Genomic DNA, 23,250 nt, shown 5'->3' with positions numbered 1-23,250 from the left:
GAAGGAACTTATATTTCACGAATACTTAAATGGTTTCCCTGCTAAACTGTTTCATTTTATGAGCTGCTAATCATTTCAATTTATCTTATATTTTAACAGTGGGGGGGATTTATAATACAGCCAAAATTTAGGTACAGCTAAATTTAATTAAAAGTGGTTTAGTCCTAGATTTGTCTTCATCTAAAATATAAATGCATTAAAACATAAATTCTATAGTTACTATCAGTAGATGAAATGCTGCCAAAATACTCTTATATGTCACTATATTGTTTATTACCCATTTGGAAAACCATAAACAGAAATAAAAAGATTTAATATGTCTCTTTTTACTATCCTCCTAAAATCTTAAAGAACAGCAAGACACTCCTCTCTTGCCTTGGATTCTTGTCATTTTCCTTCCATATTAAGGACATTTGTTTGTTTGCTGTCCTATTCATTGGCTCTTTTTTGCTTAATCTATACTTAAAAGGGTAATTTTATAACAATTTTTTCTCCTAGTTTCTACTCTTTGTTTGGGAAATCACAGTTCTTTTAATTCCTTTCCTGTATTCAATAAGCTTATCACTGTCAAATATGAACTTCCAGCCCTTTCTTTGTCCTCAGCACTAGACACGTATTTTCCACTGCTACCTTGTCATTTCTTATGACAAGATTTTTCCTCAAGATCAGTACGTTCACAAACAACACATCACTTTCCCCATTTCCTGCCCAATCCTATCCCCTTGCAAATTCTGTTCATTATTAAGTTTTTTCTCTTCCACAGGTAACATTATATGCTCAGGAAAATAGCCATACAAGTTTACCATCTTAAGTTCTACTGAACATCTTCTTTTTTGCTACATTTGCTCTTTTGCTTCAATTAAAATTTGTTTCTTACAACATTTCAAAATGTCTCCATAGTCTATCTCTCTTGTGTGATCTAATTTGCATTGTTCAAACTTGCCTCTAAAATAATCTTGGAATAGCCTTCACACTGATATCTCATCTGTATATACCTTCTTTCTCCATAGGTTTAAATCCAAATCCCTTAAGGTTCTACAAAATAGAAGATTCTATCATATCATGTCATATAGAATGATTCTTTCAAATTATTTATATTTAGAAATACATACATTAAGTTTGTGGTTGCATTTAAAAAGTTACAGTAGATTATAAATATGTACTGAGTACATAGTAAATACATAAAGTCAGACCATATTTAAGGGGTAGATAAATAGAATTTACTTTCAGATGGAATAAATGCAAATCTATGCTGCAAACGTGTATGTGTGTATAGATAGATAGATAGATAGATAGATAGATAGATAGATAGATAGATAGATAGATGGGAGAATTTCATGATTCAAACGTAATCGTCTGACAGGAACCATAGAATTAGTTGTGACTGAAATGGTCTACTCTCACCTCCAGCCCATGGTTATTTAGCCATAGTATACTGTGTATAAACAAAAAAGAATATATATATACACATTTGGTTAAATAACCACAGTATATTTAACCATACTGTGTAACCATACTGTGTATAAACGAAAAATTATATATATACACACACACACACACACACGCGTGTGTGTGTGTGTGTGTGTGTATATTGGCAGCTCATTTAAGGTGTATGCCACATCCAGTAATATATAACTTCACAATTACAGGATATTGATTCCCAGCTGATGCTTTAACTGAGCCCTCAGCAAAGGCAATTTATTATTCTTTTAAGCTACCACAGTGAATTCTGTGGGTATGACTGTATTCTTTGTGTGTGGTGTGTGTGTGTGTGTGCTGTGTCTTAAATGTTTGTGTCCCTCTCAAATTCATGTTGAAATGTAATCTTCTACGCAATAGTATTAACAGGAGAGGCCCTTAGGAGATGATTAAGTCAGAAGGGTTCCAGCCTCGTAAATGAGATTAATCCCCTTATTAAGGAGGTTTCATGCAGCATTTGCCCAATTTCACCCTTCTGCCTTTTCCATCTTTTACACCATGTGAGAACTTAGCATTCATGCCCTTCAGAGGATGCAGCATTTAAGGTGCCATTTGGAGGTGGGAACTAGGACTTCACCAGACACTGAAATTGCCAGTGTCTTGATCTTAGACTTCCCAGCTTTCATAACTTCCAAATAAATTTCTATTCTTTATAATTTACCCAGTTTGTATATTCTGTTGTAGCAGCACAAACAAGCTAAGACAATTTTCTTTACCAAAAAATGTAGTCTGTGGTTGGAGTTGAGGTTTTGTAGGAAGAAAATAGAAATGGAATTTATAAAGTCTTTGAGTGAGAGGATAGGCAAAGATTTTTTAACATAAAAGGGAAATTTTTATGCGGAACATGCATGTATTCACATAGAGTAAACAATGATCTTCTTCATGATGAAAAGTTTCCTTAATATAATCAACTTGTCACCAGGGGCTGGCTGGACATTGGCCTCTAATGCTAGCAGTCATAATAATTGGTCAGATCAGCTTTAATTAAGAGAAATGCGTGTTATTGAGCCAATATACAGTTTTTATGTCTGCTATCATGGAGAGCTTGTAAATAAACCTATCAAGCAAACAGCAAGATGGCTAGATAATTAGATTTATCAAGATCCACAGGACAAGTGATCTTTTTCACCTTATTATTGAACATCTGCTACTTTTGAATTGCCCTACTACAGACATTTACATGGCACACAAATATCTTATATTTTTTGATCATTCTGAAAAATACACACAAATAGTTTTCCCACAGCTGATTCCGCAGACTATCTCTGCTTCCACATTAAGTAGGAAGCTAGATATAAGGACCAAAATTCTGTCCTTTATAAGTACTGTCTTTCCTAGTTATTCCTGACCTGGGCTACAATGCAGTAGCCATCCACTTTAAACAGGTACCAGCATGTCATGCAGACCCAATTATAAACCACACCCATGTTTTTCTTCCTATATCAACCGGTCAAAAGGAATTCTTCATGAGATCTGTTGGTTTAAAAGTGGACAACAAAGAAATAGGAGCAGACATAATAGACATCTGAGTCAACTGTATTTTATATTTACTTTTGCCTCTGGATCCACTCAAATACCATCTCAGATATACAATTTACATTTACACTGGACTGTTGCTGTGTAAGTATGATTTTAATTCACTGGATCCATTTATGCTGCATGGTTCTGGTCACATGGTTCCCCACAGCCAGGAATTCAGCAACTACCATGGTCCATTAGCACGCCAGAGACCATTTTCAAATGGACAATAGTTATCAGCAAAAGAGATCATGGTTTTGTTAAAAAAACATTAGAAGTCTGCACTGTGATTGTCCTACTGGGGTTTGTCGGACATCTTATAGATAATTCCTATCGGCCACAGGCATATCCAATACCATGTTTTCTGCAAGATTATAAAGTTTGTGATGGTTTTGCATAGTGTCAACATAGCCATGCTGAAACTATGTTTTCCAAAAGTTCTTTTCTTGGATGGTTTTTACTTATAATTTGTCCCGAGAGAAATTTTCATGAGATGTGGTATATAGAATTTAAGCAGCAGCAAAATTCTCTGACTGTGGGTATAGTAGAGTGTGCCACGCACCACTGTAGCTTATGTACACTGTCACTAATCTGCTGGTTCATGATGTTGGTATGGGGCAACAGTCAAGCCCACAGCTTCTCCAGCTCCTATCAGATGTTTTTCTTTAGTTTCACTGAGCCCTTAGTTGGGTGCATGTGCAGCTTCATGACAAAAGGTGTTAGCATCATTTGCAGGTTACCTTTATTATCAAGGTTGGCAGCAATGAGAAGCAGACAGGAGTTATCTTCATAAGTCCCAGTTTGTCCTTATAAATGCTGATATTGACATCACTTCTCCTGCTTCAATACCAGAGTTTTTCTCACCTGTCTTCCCTGTAGAGGTATAGCACCTTAAGCTCCTGGTCAGATGCAGAGGCAACAGTTTTTAATAGACTGATTAAATCTGTTCCCATAATTGCATACTATCCAATCCATCAGCCTAATGTATTCTATGTTCTGTGGGATAAAAAGATGATGGCAATCACTCCAGACTACATGATCACATTGACCAGAAGGCTAGGCATAATTCTAATAAAGGAGAGCAAATGAGTAATGCTATTTCTACCAAATAAAGACAAGTTATTCCTGATTATTTTTGTTGATAAAAATTTCAAAGAAAAAACTGATAGGCCAATAGCTACATATCACATGCCAGGAGTTATATTGGTTTGCTTCAATACAGACGCCACATACAGAAGTGGATGTGCCATTGTTATCACCATCTAATTGGCAATATGGTCATTTTTCACTTTTTCAGGGACAGTTGGAAGGGATCTGCTTGGCATTTCTTAACCAAAGTAGCTTGCACTCTAAGGGTCAGAAAGCAGTATGCTCATTTTTACCAGTTACTTATGTTTTTGCTATGAACTCTATGATAGAGAAACAAATGCCAGATGGATCTGAAGTTTCATGGGATTTACTGTGAGACCTATTTGGGCAAAGGCTTATATCAAACATCTTTCCGTCATAAACCCTGATTTTGACTGCTAGATCACTGTAGAGATATGGGTCTCCAGGAGTTAGTGTTTCAGCTCAGAGACAATTTCTGATAACCCCGTGTATTTTTTCTTTCCTAAATGTAGTGTCACTATGGAAGAGGTCTGCAGTTCACCTTTTAGAATAACAGAGGAAAGACTCACATTATTCTATTGTCGGCAGAGAGCACGGTTCTTCCTCAAGAGAACTGGGTTTCCTATCAATGATGATTGGTTATGGATTGGCTTAGACTTGGGAACTAAGTACGGGGTTCTAGATCCCCATGGGTGTTACTGAAGTTAGGTCTCTGCTTTCCATGCCTAGAGGTTTTCCACTTACCTATTTACAGTAGTACCTCCGTGGGATGTCCATCTCTTTCATTAATAAGGATCTTATATTCAATTAAATATTGCCACAAACCTCCGAAACATTGTGAGTAAAATAATGTTAGTAATCATGATTGCTGCCTTTGTAACTAAGTGCCAGCTGTGTGATTCCCACTGCCTTGCTCTCCATTTGCAACCCATTCCATCCATAATTAAAAGATTGAAAAGAGTTACTTCAAGCCTGTTTACCCATATGTAATTTTCCTTCAACAAGGACGTCATAACATATATTAAAAATATGTTAGCAATCCTATGTCAGGTTTCATTTAAAAAATCTGTTTTCTGTAGTCATTCCTAGTTACAACAATCTCATAAATCCCAAGAGGAAATAATTGGCATATTCAAAGGGGGAACTGAATGAGTTTAAAGAAAAGATGATTTACAAAGGTGACTACAGAATTAAGGAAAACTAACTAGGGTTATGCAGGGCGTCTGTAGATAAAACCCAGAAAACGGTGAGGCCACTCCTATGACTGGGTCTCCCCAGGATTTTAACTCTCAGAATTCGCCACACTGGACTTCTAGGATTTCACCAATTAAAGTTTAGGCTTTTCTAACCGGACATTCACTCCTGCAGAGTTTTCCACTCCAGTAAGATGTGATTCTCTATACCTGCCTGTCTGTCTGTCCAATTTGGGGAGCAGTGGTTTGCCCTGTGACTTCACTTTGCTGAGGATCTAAGAAGAGCTGTTGATGTTTCAGTTTGTTCAACTTTTTATTTGCTGTTAGTACAGCAAGTAAACTTCTATGCTTCATACAGACCAGACTGGAAACCAAAAGCTTCTGTGTAGTATTAACTGTTAAATGAGTAAAACAAATTAGAAGAAACTGGACCAACCAGTTTTACTATAAGAACAATAATAACTCATATTTTTGTTTCAAGGCCTAAGCTTAGCTATAAATTCCATGCTGACTTTATCTATGCTTCTTGGATGTCTCCACTTGACTATCTTACAGGCATGCCCAAAGCTATACTCATCATCATCTTATCTATCTCTGTATACTTCAGTGAAGCAATATCTATCCACCAGTTTGAATCACAAGACAGTCACTATTATTTATCCCTCTCTTCTCTTACACTCATATCTAAATACAGTAGAGTGTGATTCTTTTATGATTCAAATCTTATTTCTTGGGATACTTTGTATTGCCTCTTTCCTCCACGTTCAATACTAGCTTCACGTCATCTTGTTGCATATCTTCCTTTTCCTCCCATCATCTCTCTCTTATTCTACAAACTCTTCCTTACTTATGACATAGAAAATTTTAGCTAGTTCTTTTCTAGACTTGCTACCTAATGACTGCCCCTAGGGTCTTACCTTTCCCCACAAGACAGTTATAAATGTATTTACTAAACAAAATCCACTTCCCTGCTAGAGGGAGTTATGGTGACATTTTCTTACATCTATGAATGTGTACATCTATATTTTTACTCCTTCAAAAATCCTGACAAACATCAGAAAGCACTTTTTAATTTGGATACCTGTGCAGCACCTTCATTCATCTTTTTTCTTCTGGTGGAACAGCATTTTTTAGAGGCATAAGCTATTTTTATGAAACTTTAGTTTTTTTGTGAAATCAAGAAAAACTCAATTCATGTCTTTCTTATGATTATTAATTTATTTTACTTTATTGATCCCATCTTACATCATTTAATAGACTCATGCTTTTGTATTTACCAATCTGTACACTTTTTCTAACATACATTTAAAAGAGAACAAATCTGTTTTCCTTTCTGAATGTCAATAATTTAAATACATTTAAAAAATAACTTGAAAAGTGTCCTCATCCCCTCAGCTTGAAATGATAATATCTCATCAAGAAAAAAAAAAAATCAGAGCAGCATCAGATGACATAAATTGATGAAACATTCTCTCCTTTCTCAGAAACACTCTATGCATGTTAGTAATTTATTTTCTGTCATCTCTAAACTTGCCCTTCTCTAAAATGCTTTTTGATTTTGGGACTGGGACTGTGAAAAGCACATTTCTGCTGTTTCAGATGGCTTCCAATTAGCCCATTTATGCTGCAGGTTGCAAATGTTTTTTGTGAAACATCCGACCTTGGCGATTACCTTGAGCAGTAGTATATACGTGACTCCCACAAGTTTAGTGTTCCAATAATGGAACACCTGACATAAATGGGTTAAGGTCTGAAAATAGATGGCACCAGGAGATTATAAGCTTGGAGGAGGAGGAAAAGACTTCTTAATTCCTGGGGCATTCTTGTGGGCTTTTTGTCTGTTTCTCTACTTGTATCACCTTAACACACTTTTTCACCCTGGCAGTGAAAATGTCTTCCTGTAGCAACAGCTGGTGCAGTTTGCAGTTTTGCCAATATTAGAAACACTAATTTTACTCTGTATTCTTTCAGCAGCACTTTCATCAGCCAGCTGGTGCCCAGTGCTGAGGTTTCAACATTCATCATTATTAACTTTATTGAATGAACAGTTGAAGATTCTGATTAAGAGACAAATTTTTATTAATTACCTATCTCAGTCTGTATGAACTGCTATAACAAACTACCATAGACTGGGTGGCTTATAAGCAGGAGAAATGTGTTTTTCACAGACCTGGAGGCTGGGAAGTCCTAAATCAAAACACCATCAGATTTGGTGCCTGATAAAGGCCTGCTTCCTAGTTCATAGACAGCCTTCCTCTGGGTGTACTCTCATATGGTAGCCAGGTTGAGAGAGCACCCCAGAGCCTCTTCTCTAAGGGCACTAATGTCACTCATAAGAGCTCAACCCTCATGACCTACACACCTGCCAAAGTCCCCACCTCTTAATACCATCTCATTGATAATTAAGACTTCAATATATTATTTTGAGGAGAAGACAAATATTCAGTTTATAGCATTACTTTACAAAAAAATATGTTGACCCCCCTTTGCCATAGACTTTACCAATGGGACAAATCAATGAAAGCCAGATGGAAAATAAAATATGCCAGAGTAACCAGTCACTTCACAGGCAAGGGAGAGGGATAACATGTATATACAGGAGACAGAAAGTTGTCCTTAGTTCTTACTGAAAAAAAAATATTTTTATAAAAATATAAATAAATAATGGACACGTACATTTATTCATATATTTATGCATGCATACATGAAAATACAGAGAGAAAGAGAGAGAGCATTTGCTTCTTGAGTTGGAATAATTGTGGGTCCTGACTCGAACACCTTACAATGTAGGCACATCTTTCTAAGGGTCAGATAATAAACCCTGGGGCTTCTGTTTTTTTATGACTTAGAGATGTCTTCAAAGTCTAGACTTTGTATTTCTGGAAATATAAATATACGTGGACACAGCACTTTAATCTTTCTGGGACTTTGGAGTTAACCTAGGATCTTAGTCTATGCTGTAACTATTTGGTCCTCTCAGATCAGAGCACTTGACTAGAAAAATGGCCAAAGATCAAATTCTCATATTGTACCAAGAGAAAAATGCTTCTATGGTATGTCAAATCAGCATTAGCTACTCACACATTACTTACATTTCAGTATCTCAGCAGTCTAAGACCATTTAACAGCACTGAAAAACCTGGATAATTTTTTTCCTACTCCTGGGTCCATCATTCTTTCCTTGCTGTGTACATTTACCATTACTGAGCAGTGGTCCCTCTCCTAAAGTGTTTCATTTTGTTTTATCTAAGTCTCCTTCCCTAAACTCATACATGTTTAATTTTTAATTTGTATGGATAAATAGTCTATGTATTTGTAGGATACAGGATATATTTTGATACAGGCAAATGATGTGTAATAACTATATCAGGGTAAATGGGGTATCCATCACCTCAACCATTTATCCTTGCTTTGTAATATGAACAATGTAATTATACTCTTTTAGTTATGTTAAAATGTACACTAAATTATTGTTGACTGTAGTCACCCTGTTGTTCTATCAAATACTAGATCTTATTCATTCTAATTATAGTTTTGTACCCATTAACCATACTCACTTTTCTCCACCCTTGCTACCCTTCCCAACCTTTGGTAACCATCGTTCTACTCTCTCTCTCCATGAGTTTCTTTGTTTTCATTTTTTGCTTTCACAAACATGCAAAGTTTGTCTTTCTGTGCCTGTTTTTTTTTTTTTTCTTAATATAATGATCTCTAATTCCATCCATGTTATTGCAAATAACAAGATCTCATTCTTTTTTATGGCTGAATAGTACTCCATTGTATACATGTACTACATTTTCTTCATCCATTTATCTGTTGATGGACACTTAGGTTGCTTCTAAATTTTGGCTATTATGAATAATGCTGCAACAAACACAAGAGTGCAGATACCGTTTCAGTATCCCAATTTCCTTTCTTTTAGGTATGTACTTAGCAGCGGGCTTGCTGCATCATGTGGAAATACTATTTTTAGTGTTACTATTTTAGAAGTTCTGAGGAACTTCTGTTCTATTCTCCATAGTTTTTGTACTAATTTACATTCCCAGGAATAGTGTATGAGGGTTCCCTGTCTCTACACCTTCACTTATTCTCATTACTGCCTCTCTTTTGAATTTAAGCCATTTTTTGGCATCAGATAATATCTGATCGTAATTTTAATTTGCATTCCACTGATGATCATTGATAATGAGCACCTTTTCATATACCTGTGTATACACTTTCATATACTGTGTATATTCAGATACTGAGGAGAGTGGGAAAACGAAATGTACTTTGGATAGTTTAGACAATATGTACCACCTTTAAGAAGAAATTTAGAGACGAGGTTTGCTATAGGATATACATATATATATATAAAATATGTATGCCTATGTATGTGTTCATGTGTATATACATGTTATAATTGTGCATATGGAGACATATGCATATGTTTAATATTAAATTTGCATTCCTCTGATGATCATTGATATTGAGCACCTTTTCATATACCTGTTTACCATTTCCATTTCTTCCTTAGGGAAATGTCTATTCAGATCTTTTGTCCAATTTTAATTGGATTATTAGATTTTTTTCCTATGAGTTCTTTGAGCTCCGTATATATTCTGGTTATTACTCTCTTGTCAGATGGATGGTTTGCAAATAATTTCTCCAATTCTGTGGATTGCCTCTTCACATGAAAACTCCTAAATTTTAACAATTCCAAACACTTTCTTTTATTCCCCTAGTCCCAGGTTGCTGCTTCCTTTTCTTGCTATATACACTGGAGTTTTCTTTACCTTTACAGTTAAATGTTTATAATGAATTCACAGTCCTTATATTAATGTGTATCTGTTCAAAAAATAGATGGTGATTTTCACCTGCCAAAGCCTTCACTATTGCACTTTCAATTCCTTCCTGATAAAGAATTATAGGAAGTAGAAATTTGGTATTTTATAATCATTAAAATGCTTGAATTTAAAATCAAGAATGCATTAATTAAAATTGTTAAGTGAAGGAATCTACTTTTCTAAAAATGTGAAATTTGATGTTAATATGTATGATTTTCATACAAATTATATACAATTTTTAATATTAATTTTCGTATTGAGAATCTGTTGGCAACATATTATCTAAAGTTTTATTTGTCTGAAATGTTTCTATTTTCCTTTCATTTCTGAAGTAAATTAGATATTTTTAACTTTCTTGAACTCTAGGTGGACAAGTCCGGTGGTTTTCTTACTCTGCAAAGTTATTATTTTTTCAACTCATTACACTGTTTTTTTGAGAAGTAAACTGGAATTCATATGGTTGTTGTAATGCATCTTTTTTTCTTCCTCTAGTTTTATTACGATATTCTCTTTATCCTTAGTTTTCAGTAGCTTGACTGTATGTGTCTAAGTGTATTTCTTCATTATATTTGTCCTATTTGGGAATAATAGAGGTTTTGAATCTGTTGGTAAGAGTTTTATTACTTTTGAAAAGCTTTTTGCCATTATCTTTTCAAATGTTTATTTTCCATTGTGTCTCTCCTTTCCTTCTGATGCTCTAACTATATATACTGTGGATTATTTGATATCATCCAACATTTCTCTCATATTCTTGTTCATTTCCAGTCTTTTATTTATCCTCTGTGCATCAGTTTAAATGGTTCTATAGACCTTTCTATGTATCTTCCTTCTGGTATATCTAGTCTGGTGTTAAGTCCATGCATCAAAACCTTTATTCCAGATAGCACTTTCTATTTGATTGGTTGGTTTTTAGAGATACGTTTTTGTACTAAAATTCACAACCTTTTCATCTTTTCCTTTAGGCTTGTTAAAGATTAATTATATATTTTTTGAAACCCCTGCATGATATTTCAAATGGCTAGCTAAGTTTGCTTCAAATTACTAATGACTTTATTAAAGATTACATTTTCTGTAGGTCACCTAATGTTTAATTGTTTACTAGATGCTGTGTTTTAAAACACTATCCAAATTGAAGTGAATGTTATTTATACCCGAAAATGCTCATGCTTATTCTGTCAGGCAGCTATGGTAAAAGACTGATTACATTGAATCAATGAAGACTTGAGATGACCAAGGCTTTGTCATGAAGGTAGTTCATAACGCAGATATTTCTTTCTTTCCAGGCTTGTATAAATACAGATCTATAATCTTCCCTTGTATAATCAGTTGGAGAAAAATCTCTGCTTTTAACAAGGTTATGTGATTAGGACAGGCCTACCTGATCGTCTGAAGTTCAATTGATTTGAGACCTTGATTACATCTGCAAAGTATCTTCACAGCAGTATGCTTAATCGAATAGAAAGGATAAAGTTTATACAGTTGACCCTTGGACAATGTGGGGCTTAGGAGCACCAACTCCTATCCAGTCAAAAACCCAGGTATAACTGTTGATTCCCCTAAAACTGAACTACTAATAGCCTATTGTTGACTGAAAGTCTTACTGATAACATAAATGTTAGTTAATACATGTTTTGTATGTAATATACATTATATACTGTATAATTGAAGTAAGCTAGATAATATAAAATTGTATTAAGAAATTTATAAGAGAAAATATATTTACCATTTATTAAGTGAAAGTGGATCATCGTAAAGGTCTTCATACTCATTGTCTTCATACTGAATAGAACTAAGGGGGAGGAGCAAAAAAAGGGGTTGGTCATGCTGTCTCAGAAGTGGCAGAGGTAAAAGAATATCCATGTGTAAGTTGACCAGTGCAGTACAAACCTGTGTTGTCCATGGGCCAAGTGCATTGTTATCATCTAGCTCTTTCTTATTCATTTACCAATAAAAAACATTATCAATTAGATGTCTGAAAACGTTGATATATCCAATCTGTCTAAAGTTTGATATTCCTGATTCAATGGAGAGCCAAATTTAATCTTTTTCACAAATATGTTTATAATTGCTTGTACACACTATTACATGCCCAAACCCTGAGAGAAGGGATTGCTTTAAATTATCGATTACTGGGTAAAAAACACCATGAACATAGATAGTGTGACAGATAGTGACATCATGTACAAAATGAATCAGTTTAAGAAATTTTACTTAGGTTAGCGAGGGGATATTTTTGTATACACAGATACTGAGGACAGTGAGAAAATGAAATGTATTTTGGATAAGTTAGACAATGTGTCCCACCTTTAAGAGGAAATTTAGAGGCAATGTTTGCTATAGGATATACATATATATATATATAAATGTATGCCTGTGTATGTGTACATGTGTATATATGTGTTATAATTGTGCATACCGAGACATATGCATATGTTTAATATTAAACTTGCTATTGAATTCACCTTTTCTCTATATTTTTTGTACTTGTTTGCATATTTATTTGCAATTAAATTCATTTTAATAGGTTGGTTATGTTTAGAAGTCACTGAAAATCACTTTGGAACAACATAGATAAAATAACAAGTAATACATAGATTAATTCTAATCTTTACTAAAATGCTAGTAGGTATTATCAGTATTTCTATTTTGCAGATGAAAAACAATAGAACTAATAAATAAATATTATAATTATTATGTACATGTGGACACATTTATACAATTTGTTCCTGAATGACTTTTGGGTGAACTATGAAATTAAGGCAGAAATAAAAATTCTTGGAAATAAATGAAAGCAGAGATGCAACATGACAAAATCTCTGGGAGGCAGCAAAAGCAGTAAGAGGAAAGTTTATAGCACTACCTCAGTAAGTTAAGGAAATCTCTCGCTCTTCTTTTTTTTTTTTTTTTTTTTTTTTTTTTGTGAGAAGAAGTCTCGCTCTGCCATGAGCTGGAGTGCAGTAGCCAGATCTCTGCTCACTGCACCAGCTCCGCCTGTGGGGTTCACATGCATTCTCCTGCCTCAGCCTCGAGGTAGCTGGGACTGAAGCCAGCCACAGCGCCCTGACTGGATTTTGTATTTTTAGTAGAGGCGGGGTTTCCTGCGTGTTGGCCAGGATGGTCTGATCTCCCACAGCCTCGTGATCCGCCCGCCTCAGCCCCTCCCAAAGTGCTGGGATTCTGGAGGCTTGAGCCACAGCCCGGCCGATCTCAAATTAATGATACAACATCATCTAGAGGTGAAAACCAAAAAGGACTGGCGGTAAACAGCGCGCAAATCCCAACTTTGGGAGGCCAAGGCGGACGTATCACGAGGTCAGGAGATAGAGACCATCTTGGCCAACGTGGTTAAACCCCGTCTCTACTAAAATACAAAAATTTAGCCGGGCGTGGTGGTGCGTGCCTGTAATCCCAGCTACTTGGGGGGCTGAGGCAGAGGAATCGCTTGAACCTGGGAAGCAGAAGTTGCAGTGAGCTGAGATCACGCCACTGCATTACAGCCTGGTGACAGAGCAAGGCTCCGTCTCAAAAAACAAAACAAACAAACAAACAAAAAAAAAAAAAAAAAAAAAGAGGGAAAAACAAGGACAATCTAATTCCAAAGCTAGCAGAAGAAAAGAAATAACTAAAATTAGGACAGAACTGAATAAACTGAGACTCCAAAATTCGTACAAAGAATCAACAAAACCAAAAGTTGCTTTCAAGAGAAGAAAACTCTTATGCATGGCTGGCAGGAATGTAAATTAGTTCAGCCACTGTGGAAAACAATTTGAAGATTTCCCAGAGAACCTAAACTACAACTACCATTCAACCCATCAATCCCATTACTAGTTGTGCATACAAAAGAAAATATTTTTTTCTACCAAAAAGATATGTGCACTCACATGTCCATCACAGTACTATTCACAATAGCAAAGACATGGAAAAAACCTAGGTGCCCATCTATGTTGGACTGGATCAAGAAAATACGGTGCATATACACCATGGAATACTATGCATCCATAAAAAAAAATCATGTCCTTTGTAGCAACATGGATGCAGCTGGGGTCCATTATCTTAAGTAAATTAACACAGGAATAGAAAACTAAATACGACATGTTCTCACTTACAATTGGAACCTAAACATTGGGTACTCACACAAATAAAAATGGCAATAATAGAAACTAGGAACTACTAGAAGTGAAAAGGAGAGAGGAGGACAAGCGTTTAAATACTATTGAGTACTTTGCTTAGCACCTGGGTGATGGAATCATTCACACCCAAAACCTCAGCATCACACAATATACCCAAGTAATAAACCTGCACATGTAATCCTTGAATCTAAAGAAAAAAACTATGAAACCAATAAATATATATTATAATTACTATTACATATTTGTGGACATATTTAAATATATGAACCTATGTACACATATGCATATGCACCTACATGATGTAGATTCCACGCATCTGTTTATTTAATTGTACAAATGTGCATCTGAGTCATCCTGAAGTTCAGGATAAGGGTTTGTTTCTCTATTAATGGAGGTTTCTATACTGGCATACCTCATTTTATTGCACTTTGCTTTACTGTGCTGCTTCAGAAATTTTGGGTTTGTTAGAAACTGAAAGTTTGTGGAAACCCTGCATCAAGCAATTATATTAGTGCAATTTTTCCAAAAGCACGAGCTCATTTCTTGTCTCTGTATCACATTTTGGTAATTCTAGTAATATTTTATTATTATTATAATATCTGTTATGGTTATTTGTGATCATCGATCTTTGATGCTACTATTGTGTTCGATGCCACTAACTACACCCAAATAAAATAGCAAACTTAATTGATAAATGCTGTGTGTTTCCCGGCAGCTCCACAGATCAACCATTCCCCCATTTTTCTCCCTCTCCTCAGGCCTTTCTATTCCCTGAGACAACATTATTGAAATTAGGCCAATTACATCATGAAATCTATAATATTTATAATCAGAGGAAAATTTACTGTAATTAATTATATGGGTTTGATTTGGTATGCTGAAAATTGTCTCCTGTTTTATAACCTGAATATAATTGGAGCACGTTGTTAAATAACTAACTAACCTGTTAAACTCACGCTGAAGGACTGAATCTCGCAGGTGCTAGTGGAGAATAAGGCAGACTGTGGGACTGGCATTATCTCATGTGAAAGTTAACTGTTTTGAAACTTTTGTGATAAAAATTTGTCTCCATTCTCCATGTGGGATAAAATGTTGTATTACAAAAAAAATAAATAAATAAAAAGTCAGTAGCCTAAAATGTATAAAATTTTTGTGAATAGCTACAGTTTGGAAAGTTATAAGAAAGTAAATGTGATGGTTTTAATTCAGAATTATCCTCAGAAAAAAAAATAAGCCTATTAATAACCCTGCAATGGCCTCTAAGTTTTCAAATGAAAGGAGTTACACGTACCACACTTTCAATCAAAAGCTAGAAATGATTAACCTGAGTGAGGAAGACACGTTGCAAGACAAATTAGGATAAAACTTAGCATCTTTTGGCATTTAGCCAAATGGTGAATGCAAAGAAAACATTCTTGAAGGAAATTAAAAGTTCTACTTCAGTCAACACACAAATGATAAGAAAGCAAAAGACCCTGTCTTCATAGCTTCAAAAGACAGACTGACTCTCTTCTTAGGAAGTAATGCTGTTGGTGACTTCAAGTTAAAGCCAGTACTCATTAAAAGTTCAAATATCCTAGCACCCTTAATAATTACGCTGAGTCTACTCTGCCTATGCTCTGTAAGTCAAATAACAAAGCCTGGATGACCACACATCTATTTATAGAATTTATGAATTTTTTTGAAACTTTTATTTTAGGTTCAAGTGTACACATGAAGGCTTTTTACATAGGTGAATTCATGTCACAGGGGTTTGCTGTATGGATTATTTCTTCACCCAGGTATTAAGCTCACTACCTAATAGTTATCTTTTCTGATCCTCTCCCTCCTCCCACCCTCTACCCTCGAGTATACCCCAGTGTCTGCTGTTTCCTTCTTTGTACTCGTGAGTTCTATAAGTGAGCTCCCACTTATAAATGAGAATATGTGGTGTTTGGTTTTCTGTTCCTGCATTAGTTTGCTAAGGATAATAGTCTCCAGCTCCATCCATGTTTCCACAAAAAAAGACATGATCTCATTCTTTCTTATGGCTGCATAGTATTCCATGGTGTAAATGTACCACATTTTATTTACCCAATCTGTCATTAATGGGTGTTTATGTTAATTTCATGTCTTTGCTATTGTGAATTGTGCTGCAATGAACATACACATGCATGTGTCTTTATCATAGAATGATTTTTATTCCTCTGGGTATATACCCAGTAATGGGATTGCTGAGTCAAATGGTAGTTCTGCTTTTAGGCCTTTGGGGAATTGCCATAATGCTTTCCACAATGGTTGAACTAATTTACACTACTTGAGCAATACAACAGTGTATAAGTGTTCCTTTTCTCCACAATCTCGCCAGCATCTGTTATTTTTTGACTGTTTAATGATACCCATTCTGGCTGGTTTGAGATGGTATCTCATCGCAGTTTTCATCTGCATTTCTCCAGTGATCAGTGATGCTGAGCTTTTTTTCATATTCTGCTTAGAAGCATGTATGTCTTCTTTTGAAAAGTGTTTATTCAGCTCCTTTGCTCACTTTTTAATGAGGTTGTTAGTTTTTTTTCTCCTACGTTTGTTTAAATTCCTTATAGATGATGGATATTAGGCCTTTGTCGAATGCATAGTTTGCAAATATTTTCTCCCATTCTGTAGATTGTCTGTTTACTCTGTTGATAGTTTGTCTTGCTGATTCATAGAAGGAGGTAAAAATACCTACATTAACAGTAGTTTGAAAGAAAGTAGATTCAACTGTCGTGGATGACTTTCAGGAGTTCATGATTCCAGCGGAGAAAGTATCTGCAGATGTTGCAGAAATAGCAAGAGAAATAGAATTAAAAGTGGAGCCTGAAGATGTGACTGAACTGCTGCAATCTCATAACAAAACTTTAACTAATAAGGACTTGCTTCTTATGGATGGGTAAATAATGTAGTTTTTCAGGTGGAAACTACTCCTGGTGAAGATGTGAACATTGTTTAAATAACCAAAGATTATGGAAATACAGAAACCAAAATAAAATATTACATAAATTATTTGATAAAGCAGCAGCAGAGTTTTGACTCCAATTTTAAATGTTCAATTTGGGTAAAATACTGTCAAATGGCATTGCATGTTACGGAAAAATGTTTTGTAAAAAGAAAAGTCAATCAATGCATAAAGTTTTATTGTCTTATTTTAAGAAATGAGCAGAACCACCTCAAACTTGAACAAATCTGTCAATAGCCATCAGCGTCTAGGCCAGACCCTATACCAGCAGAAACATTACAACTCACTGAAGGCCCAGATGATCATTAGCATTTTTAGCGATAAAGTTATTTTAAATTCAGACATGTACATTGTTTTACAGACAATGCTTTTGCATACTTAATGAACTAGAATATAGAGTGAACAACTTTTATATCTACTGGAAAACCAAAAAATTAGTGTGACTTACTTTATTGTGACATTCACTTTATTGCTGTGATCTGGAACCAGACCCACAATATCTCACAGGTATGCCTTCACATAAAATGTAAGTGTTTTGCATAGGGTAAAGACATTTAAATCTCTCTCCATTTTTCTCTCATCACATCATAGATATAATATTATATTATATTGTAATATATATAATTATATATTATATTATATATTATATTATATATTATATTACATATTATATTATATATTATATTACATATAATTATATACATAATTATATATTATATTACATTATATATTATAATATATATTATAAGATATTATATGTTATAATATAACATATATTATATATTATATCTCTATTGAAAACATTTTTCCTGCTTTTCTTTATTATATTATGAATCATTTTAATTTTTAAAGGTACTAAAGTAATAATGAAGAAAATTACCTTAAATTATGTTCCATTATATAACAGGGAAATTCATAATACAAACACTTTTTTCATTGTCAATCTGCTGCTGAAGAACTCGGAAGGAAGGGTTAATGTAAGATAATCAGTATATCGTGTTTTGATTTTGGCTGTATGTTTCCAAATGTATGATTATAAAAAGCAAAATAATCATAGATATTTTTCTTGAGTTCAAAGCAACACATGATGCTAAATTGCTAAAACAGAATTTGAAAAATTCCCAAGTGCCAACATCCAGACTCTTGTCCATTGCTGATGTTACTAAAGAATCATAATAATCATTCTGATTGAATCAGCATGAGTATCCAAACACTTCCTAACACAGGATTATAGGCAACCACTACCAATTATTTTGCATTTTCATTAAAATGAACCCTGGTGTTTCTAAACCAGTCTGAAATTATGAGTCCTATTCTCTGATATGTCCATATAACAAACAAATGATTTCAACATCAGAACTTAAATGTGCCTTACATTTATAAGTTACATTAACCCCATTTTCTGATCAGGTGCCCGATTTGTATTTTAAGAATCCTCCTGTGAATAATCATTACTAAAGTGAGCAAACCAGTATATCAATGGAGAACTGTCTTTATCATTGGTAGAAGTAAAATGGTATGAATCAAACACCTAGCAACATTAATGAAAATAATAGTTAATGCTTATTTGTAATTTGCTATATGCTAAGTACTCTTCTATGTGCTTTCCTTGCATTAAGTCAGCTGTTTATCATGTCAATGTTATAAGGTTGGTATCCTCATTCACTTCATGAATAAGTAAACAGAGACATAAACTCGCCCACACTTGGCTCTAAGGTTTTTCACCCATAGTGTATCAAGTAGAATTCCAGATTTTGAACCTAGGAATTATAATAGTATAGCATATCAATGACCACATAATATATCAAGAATCCTGTCTTTGAGATTATTACTCAAAATATAGTACCCAAGAAGATGAGCTAAAGGAAAGCACTAAAGAAATTGCAATCCACCATATGTGAAGGCTTAAACCCGCCTTGAAAGCAAGTATAAGGGACACTTAATAGAGTCTCATGACGACACTCTCCCACTCCATATTACAACATTTGTATTTTAAAAAGAAAAATGGACAAATCAAAGGGAAAATCTAAGAATTCTGAATGCCTGTAAGACCTACACATTTACTGGAATTTGAAGAGAGATATGATCCCAACTTAATGCCCACTGATAATATTTTACATGAGAGGGTAGTTCCTAATGGAAAAAAACAACAAATTATTGCCTCAAGCAGGTTGAGGAATAATAAAAAGCAAGAAAAGCATAAAATGAAAATCTGTGGCATAGGTTTATTGGACCTCTGTCTTTGCTTACTCCCAAAAAAATACCAAATAGTTCATCTAGCAAAGTACATAGTGAGATTAACACATATAAAATTCCCTCTTTTAAAGCCTGATCAAGTGAAACATGAAACTACGTAATTTCAAATAGTTTCTCTCTCTCTCTCTCTCTCTCTAGATATGTAGAGATGCCTTATATGTTGTGTATTTGTAATATATATATATATAGATAAGTATTGTATGTTTATAAAAATGTAAAACAATACCAGTATTTCCACTAAGTATTCTTGGATTGGAAAATACATTTTTCTTAGAATATTTATATTAACATATGACAGATGTTTTCTTTTTTAAAACTAAACTAATGCATATTTTATTTTTCCATTTTATTGTCAACATTGTAAATATTTGTAGTTAAATCTCACATAAAGTTATTATTTGAGACCATCAATTAATTTGAAGATTGTAAGGAGCTCTTGGGTTTAAAAAGTTTAAGATTTGCTTATCAGTTTGCATTGTGTATTTTCTCTATCCATTTTACTTTCAACATTTCTTTATACTGCTAGTTTGTCTTTCATAAGCAGTATATGGTTGTCATTTTTTTTTGTAAACCACTCTTATGAGTTTTTAATGGGGACACTTAGTACATTTACATTTATCCTACTTACTCATCTTCTTCCTTTTAAATGTCTGTTATGTCATATGATTCATTTTACATCTTAATATAACTTGATTTTTTTCTCTTTTTATTGTATAGTTTTTCCTTATGATTTTCAGTCAAAAATTATTTCTCTTCATACTCGGTTACATTGTCAAATGTTGGATATTACAGATTAGCCTTTTAGAGATAAATTAAGTCTCTATGATAGTGTCATTCTCCAAAGATGTTTTACTTTGATTTGGTCAGTCAGCTGGGTTAGGGCAGAGGATCTTATTTTAATCAGAGATTGAACTAATATTGAACTGGGACCAGGAGAACTGACCAATTTTGTAATCACAATTACCTTTAAGGTGTGGACATTTGAGGTCCTGATTGAAATTTTGTGTCATTTCCTAGTCTTTCTACATTATAGGACTCTAAAATCCAATCTATGTTTCTCTTACCCATGGGTAACTTGCTGCAAGATCATTTCAGCTTCTCAGCTTGATGATTAATACCTTCGAATCTGATAACACCTTGAGTAGAGAAGCGGCAACGAATATACCTTTCTCTGCTTCCCTTTTTTCTGGGGTCTTGACCCTGAAAATTCTTATCGATATCTCCCCTCTTTTTCTTCTTGTCTAATCTTTCCAATTCCTCTCAATAGGAAGATTGTTAAGGATCCAGCTTATTCATCATTGCTGGAAACAAAATTTCACATGAATGTATCATAATTTCTAGTATGGAAAGTTGCAGTAACTTAAGCTAGTATTTATCTTTTTCTGCAGTCATTTGTTGTCGTCGTTGTTGTTGTTGTTTCTACTGTTGCTTGCTAATACTGCCTTGGTTTCTTTATTTCATCATGGACATTGCTTCTGAAACATGATTCTTTTTTCCTTGTGATATGACTTGTGTATTTTTTCTATATATTATTGTCTTAAAGTTTAAATAAATGGTATGTATTTTCAATGTGTTTACAATGAAATATACTTTCCATTGTAAACACTTTAGATATTTCTGAGGGTATTATAACACTCAGACTAGTAATCACAGACCAAGTGGTAAGACTGGGAAAGTGGAAAAAAACCTTAGGGATTTGGGCAAGTAACACATTGTTAATATAAGCCATGTTGGCGAAATGCCCATTTGCCCACATTGGCCAAATGTCTTTTCTTTGGAAATCCTGCTTAAGGCACTATAGGTGATAATCATTTAGCCAAGGCATGAGCCACAGGCTGATTTTTATGGTAAGAGACTTTAAGTAAGATTTTAATACCTCTGTCTAATTTCCCTGTCAAGTTTTTTTTATTGCCAGAAATCTGATGGTCAAACAAGCAGCAGAACAAAAATAAAGTGTGCTGAGGCATGAGAGAAAAGGAAATTATATTTTGATGTTTATCTACAAAGCAATACAAAATGAAAAAAAGCCAAAGTAACATGCTAGGATTTTATCTTGTAGACTAATCAGTTTTCATTGCAGTGTGGAATTATGCACATATTTCCTATTAACAAGATATTTGTTTTGTCAGTTTTGAGAAATAGACACATCATTGTCAATAAAAATGAAAAAACACAGCTTTTGAGAAATAAAACAGCAATTTATTAATGAAAATATTATACCACTAGAAAACATCACTATGCAAAAAATGAAATAAAATAAAACAGAAAGGGCAAATGGGAAATAACCAGGGCTTCTGTTCAGGCACCAGTCATAATTTTAATATGACAAATATTTCTTAAGAAGGTAAGTGCTTTTGGTATATCTTCAGATTTTACCAGATCTCCTATGTACACAAACATATCTATTTTTTCTTACGTATTTTGCATTGTTGGCAACATAAAATAATCTAATATAAAATATATTTTAATGATAGTAAACATCTTGCATATTAAAGTCAACTTGGATAAGTCGGATGTGGACATTAATAGATTGTTTTAAGTGATATCTAAAAACAGATTAAAATATTTTATTTGGAGTCTTTTATTAAATATTTCTGTATATTAATTGACAACACAAAGGTTGAAGAATGAGTCCAGTAAAATGTGCTAAAACTATAAATGAAAAAGTAAAAGGACATAAAGCTTGTTAACTGTGGTAAACTAAATTATCTGGCTCAATTATATATCTCTCATTTTATTCGTATCATTTTTCATATGATTTTGCAATTTCTACTACCAAAATCAGATTTGGATGTAGTAATGTGACTTTCTTTGGCTAATGGCATATGGACTAAACTAAAAGTGTGCCAGAACCATTCCTAGGTATCTAGGGGCATTGCATGTTCTTTTTTTCTTTAACCTCTGCCCTCACCATAAGGTGAGTTTTCCCTTTGTAGCTGCCACTTCTTTAGCCTAGGTCCCAATTTAGTACACAGGGAGCAGACCAGAGACAAAGCTGCAATAAGCCTAGCCCAACTAGATCTGCTGTTTAAAGCATAAATGCCTAGCTGAACTTAGGCTAGATGAGCTGATCCCCTAATATCGTTTGGGTTTGTGTCCCCACCTAAATCTCAGGTCAAATTTTAATCCCTTGTTGGAGGAGGGGCCTAGACAGAGGTGATTAGCTTACAGGTGTGGATTTTCCTTTTGCTGTTTTTGTGGTAGTGAGTGAGTCATCATGAGATCTGGTTGTTTTAAAGTGTGTAGCACCTCCTCCTTCTCTCTCTTTTTCCTGCTCCAGTCACGTGGAAGGACATGACTCCTTTCTCTTAACCTTCCCCCATGATTGTAAGTTTCCTGAGGCCTCCCAGCCACACTTCCTGTACAGCCTATGGAACCGTGAGCCAATTAAACATCTTTTCTTTATAAATTACCCAATCTCAGGTAGCTCTTTATAGCAATGCAAGAATGAACATATACAGAGAATTCGTATTGAGAAGTGGGGCATTGCTATAAAGATACCCAAAAATGTGCAAACAACCTTGGGGTTGGGTAATGGTCAGAGTTTGGGACACTTTGGAGGGTTCAGAAGAAGAAAAGAAGATGAGGAAATGTCTGAAGCTTCCTAGAGATTTATTAAAGTGTTGTGACCTAAATACTGATAGTGATATTGACAATGAAGTCCAGGCTGAGGAGGTCTCAGACTGAGATGAAGAACTTAGCAGGAATTGGAGAAAAGGTCACTTTGTTATACTTTAGCAAAAAAGTTGGAGGAATTGTGCCCCTGC

General features: G+C 34.4%; 1 long non-coding RNA gene across 1 annotated transcript; it reads right to left on the bottom strand.

The window, feature by feature from the left end:
- Positions 1 to 1,496: 1,496 nt before the first annotated feature.
- LOC110743493 lies at positions 1,497 to 11,860 on the bottom strand. Its single transcript, XR_002522628.2, has 3 exons — positions 11,850 to 11,860; positions 11,505 to 11,572; positions 1,497 to 8,179 (listed from the first exon to the last, which is right to left on the bottom strand). It is a non-coding gene; the product is annotated as an uncharacterized LOC110743493 (long non-coding RNA).
- Positions 11,861 to 23,250: the final 11,390 nt, after the last annotated feature.

The sequence above is a fragment of the Papio anubis genome, chromosome 5 (assembly GCF_008728515.1).
Source record: "Papio anubis isolate 15944 chromosome 5, Panubis1.0, whole genome shotgun sequence".
NCBI lineage: Eukaryota > Metazoa > Chordata > Mammalia > Primates > Cercopithecidae > Papio > Papio anubis.
This window is presented reverse-complemented; position numbering and strand designations above follow the sequence as displayed.